This window comes from Primulina tabacum, chromosome 2 (genome assembly GCF_025594145.1).
Source record: "Primulina tabacum isolate GXHZ01 chromosome 2, ASM2559414v2, whole genome shotgun sequence".
Lineage (NCBI taxonomy): Eukaryota > Viridiplantae > Streptophyta > Magnoliopsida > Lamiales > Gesneriaceae > Primulina > Primulina tabacum.
This window is the reverse complement of record NC_134551.1, coordinates 23,878,166-23,883,358: the sequence shown is the minus strand read 5'-3', so window position 1 is coordinate 23,883,358 and position 5,193 is coordinate 23,878,166. Positions and strand designations below refer to the sequence as shown.

General features: G+C 37.5%; 1 non-coding gene across 1 annotated transcript; it reads right to left on the bottom strand.

Moving 5' to 3' along the window:
• Nucleotides 1–4,223: 4,223 nt before the first annotated feature.
• Nucleotides 4,224–4,329, bottom strand: LOC142538125 (small nucleolar RNA R71). Its single transcript, XR_012818665.1, has one exon. It is a non-coding gene; the product is annotated as a small nucleolar RNA R71 (small nucleolar RNA).
• Between the last annotated feature and the right edge of the window lie 864 nt (nt 4,330–5,193).

Below are 5,193 nucleotides of genomic sequence, written 5' to 3'. Positions count from 1 at the left end.
GTTTTGAGCATGAAACTGCGATATACGAGAGTCGTAGTGCAACAACAAGCGCCGCAGCGCTCATTTGTGCGAAGGACAAGCGCCTAGACGCCTCATTGCCGAAGAATAAGCGCCTAGGCACTAAGAACAAGCGCCAGCGGCGCCTATAGGAGCGAACCATGGGTGCCTAGGCGCTACTTACTCAGCGCCGCGGCGCTAATGGCGGCGAGGAAAGATTAAATGGGCTTCGACTTAAGGCCCGGAGGGGAGAATAAAAAAAGAAAACAATGGTTCAGAAGCGGGACGCCGCTTTTGGAGAGAAAACAGACAGGAGAGCAGGAGCGAACACGAGACGAAGATTCTTGGTACGAAGAACGATCACAAATACGAAGAGCGACGGATTTGAGGACAGAGACGACACTTTGGATTTGTCATCTATTCTTTCGCTTTTATATTTTCTTGCATTTCGATGTCTAAAACTTCAAACATGTGTTTTTTTTTTATTTAGAATTCGTCATGAACTAATTCTCTAGTCTAGAGAATGACGTACCTTTGTTAATACGATGGTTTGACGCATTGATTTATTTGATTTAATTATGCTTTTGTTTAATTGTGTTCTCTGTTTTTATTTACTGCAATTTAATGGGCATAAATTATGCGTTGTCTGATTAATTCTACAACTCGGGAAAGGGACTAGGATTATAGATCATTAGAGACACTTCGTTGAATGTTTATATCGTTCGAAAGGCATATAACATTAGCGAGGCTTAGGCAAAAACATCGTTTGCTTTTATCATTTAAATTTAGATTCTTATTAGGAATGTTTGAATCAAAGTTTGAATGATACAATTTATTCGTCACTTGAGAAAGGGAAATAAAATAATTAAGTGTTCTTGGCCGTTAAATAATTGGAATTCTTGAATATAAACTTCACTGAGAATAATTATCGTGGAAACTTAGTTAAATCATTTCTCTAGATATTTGCTCTCATTGTTATTTTTCAACTCGGTGATTAGATTAATTATTTAATTGCATTTGAATTGCTTTCAAACAAACCAAACATTTCTGTAACGTCCCAAAAATCTGAAGGTCCATGTAAACCTACATGCATGCAAGTTATTAAATTTCTTTAGTATTTTATTAAATTTTTTTAAAGTATTAAATGCATGTTTATTTCATTAAATTGTGTCTAATTATTTTTATGCATTTATGGATAATATTGCACGATAGGAAACTGTTTGAGCGTGAAACTGTTTTGTGTGTTCATTTTTTTTTGTGCTTTGTTGGTTTTATTAGTTTGCATTTAGTTTTAATCGTTTTGCATTGGTGTGTGTGTCAGCCAACAGTGTTCGAAGTAGTACTTGTTAGCCAAGGATGATTAAGAGGTGATGAGACATTCTCTTTCTGTCGTGTACTCGCATTTCTTTAGCACATAATGTGGTGAAGACATGAAGTTTTATATAAAACATTGATTCTCTTTGCACAAATATTAGAACAAGAAGCATGCATGATAAGATGGTGAAAATTTAAAACCAAAGTGGGGAACGAAGAGGTTTGAAGGTGTGAATTGAGCTTGACTATATTCTCTTGAATCAAGGTATTTATCAGCAGTGTTAAAAAAGAGAACGATGGAGATGTAAGGTGTGGGGGAGCCGAATAAAGGAATGAAATCCTATTCCTGGCTAAAGTTGGAGATGTAAGGTGTTGGGAAGCCGAATAAAGGAATGAAATCCTATTCCTGGCTAAAATTGTAAAACACATGGATTTGAATCTGAAATGAAATGTTCTAACATAGTCCTTTTATTACTGTATTCCAATTCAATATAAAAAATGCTGCTGATGATTACTGAGTGCAGAGGAATAAAGGAGAGTAAGATTTACACTAGCTTGCTAATTTAAATCTCTGACATTGGTTGAGAATGGATCCTTTTGTCATTTATGATGCTAGGACTAACGACACACACATACACGTTCAGGTTTTATTTGAAAAAATTTCTAGACCAAGGGAAGTGCGAAGAGTTGTGCTTTTGCATTGATCGACAAGGGAATATGTTAAGTTTCGCTGATGATAATTGAGACTATGAAATCACTGTCGAGCTACTTTGTGTCATGCTCTGTTTTGTTTTGTCATGTTTTGCTCGAGGGCAAGCAAAAGGTTAGTATTGAGGTGTTGATATAGGTGGATTTTACTTGTGTTTCATGTCATATGATGCCCCATTGTGTTTCATTTATAGTTTAGATTGCATGCATTTTGTGTTGTTTTGGCATAATTTATGTTTCCTTGTTGCTCATAAGGCTCTTGGATGAAAATACAGGCAATTCGTGAATAAAGTGAAAATAATGGGAAATTTTCGAGAGTCATTCGCCCGGGGGGAAACTTATATCCGCCAGGGTGTCTGCAAGGTGTGAGAAAGAAGCATTTTTGCGAAATTCATCCGCCCGGGCGGAAACTTATGTCCACCCGGGCACGTCGATTAAAAAGTTAAAACAAAATTTGCGCAAGCCATCTGCCCGGGCGGAATCTTATGTCCGCCCGGGTGCGTTTGTAATTTCGGAAAGATTTCTTGGCCGATTTCTTCCCTTATTTATGGATATGGATGATATGGAAGGGGAGATTGGATGTTTTTGGGGAGATTCAGACGTAATTCAGCAGCCAAGGAGGGAGAGAAGGAGAAAAGCTTGGAGAAATTGCTTGGAGTTGAAGATTCGAAAATTTCCGGGCACAGTTCTTCGCAGATCTCATCTTGTCTAGTATTTCTTATTTAATATTTATCGTTTAAACATTGTGTTGTTTAGTTTCACAATGAATTCGAGTAGCTAAACTAAAATATTTGTTGGGATTTAAGGGGATCCTACCCCGAAACCGATTTAGTTAATTCGTATTTCAATTGTTGATTTGTTATTGAGTATACGACTGTTTTTATTACGATTATTAAAGCAAAGATAACGTTAATAATAGTCTCATATCGTGAGTGAGTTCGAGAGAATCGCTTGTGATAGGATCGAGTAGTATAGTCCGTGGATCTACAATTTACATAGAAATATTAAATTTGATACATGTCGATAGTTATAGTCCTAAGGGTCGAAAATAGGGGATTTCATAGATCGATATGCGATTCACTCATGATAAATAATTAAAGACATTTAATTACTTCACTGAGTAGAATTAGTTTGACATAGCTTTAGAATGCGTGTTCAATTGAATAGAAAATCTTGTCGGAAGCATGAATCACTATCGAACGAATTAATAAATTAACGAGGGGTATGTGAAATGAAATTCCCAACAAATTCATTTTTCAATGAATTTTAATTAACCATTCTAGATACTATATCTCATTATTTAATTCCTGAACTTTTTTATTTGCATGTTTATTTGATTTTAATAGTCATAAACAATCATTCAAATTTCGTTGCTAAAGATTTGATAACTGGAAATAATAATTGTCAAATATAGTCTTCAGTGGAAAGATACTCGTACTCTCGTAACATTATACTATTACTTGACATCGTCGTGCACTTGCGATTAATTTTCGATCATACAAAATCATATTTTTCTTAAGGATTCCACAGTGCAAGTTTTGGTCGATCAAGTTTTTGGCGCCATTGCCGGGGACTTTAATTAACAATTTTATTTTTAGTTATTTTCTTTAACATTGTTTTATTTTTATTGAGCTAACACTCCATATTATATTCTAGATATCTTTTCCAGTGCATGCCAAAGTCACTTGACGTGGAGCTTGAGCAGTTTGATCAGGAAATTGAAAGAACTTTCCGCAGAAGAAGGCAGCAGCATAGACTGAAGGAATTGATGGAGAGGCACGAGCACGAGAATGAGGAGGAACACCATGAAGGCATACATGTTGAGATGCCATGCCGCATATCGATGCTAGAGTATGCCCAACCTTCTTTGGATAGTGCACGCCCCAGCATTGTGAGGCCTATTGTGCGGGAAAACCACTTCGAAATCAAGCAAGCCATAATACAGATGATTCAAAATACAGTCCAGTTTGGAGGATCTGCAGTAGATGACCCAAACACGCACATCAGAGATTTCCTTGAAATTTGCAATACTTTTAAATTTAATGGAGTTTGTGATGACGCTGTTAGGTTCCGTTTATTTCCTTTCTCGTTACGTGACAAAGCTAAAGCATGGTTAAATTGTTTGCATGTAGGTTCGATCACCACATGGAAGGACATGGCGAAAGCGTTTCTCATTAAATACTTTCCTCCATCTAAGACCATGAAGCTGCGGGCAAACATAATCACATTTTCTCAATTCGAGCAGGAGTCTTTATATGAGGCATGGGAGCGTTTCAAAGATCTATTGCGAAGATGTCCTCATCACGAACTGCCACTTGGATTAGTCGTTCAAATCTTTTACTATGGATTACTCACATCTAATCGTACTATGATAGATGTTGTTTCTTTTGGAAACATACTGCGAAAAACTGCTGAGGAAGGACATGAGTTATTGTAGGAGATGACCGCTAGCAGCTATCACCCTCAATCTGAAAGGAACAACCAGCGAAGAAGTGCAGGAGTTCACCAGGTAACTGACATTTTCTCTATTACTGCACAACTTTATGTCTTGAACAGGAAATTGGACGACTTGAATATGGGTGGCACGACTATGCGTCTTCAAGAGATATTTTGTGAAAAATGCGTAGGAGAACACTATATTAAGGACTGTCAAGACAATGGTCCTTTTTATGTGCAAGAAGGGGCACCAGTGAATCAAGTGGGAGTCCAAAACCGTCCAAGGAATGATCCGTATTCGAACACATACAATCCTAGATGGAGGCAACTTCCCAAATTCTCATGGGGTGGCCAAAACAGTCAGACTCGACCACAGGGAGAACAATCATATGGAAAACAACCAATGTACAAATCTGACCCTCCTAGAGAAGAAAAATCCAATTTGGAGCATATGATGTCTAAGTTTATCCCATCTACTGAAACTAGACTCCAAAATCAAGAAGCATCGATAAAGGGGCTAGAGAATCAGATTGGATAGTTAGCTGAGATGATAGCAAGTAGAGAACCGGGAACCTTGCCAAGTAACATAGAGACCAATCCAAAAGAGCAAGTGAAGGCCATAGAGTTGAAGAGTGGAAAGGTTTTAGAGGCTAGAGAGACAAAAAAATCAAGTACGGGATGAACAGACTGAGTCATCAAAAGGTAAGTCTTCTAAATCTATACCAGCACCCACTGCAC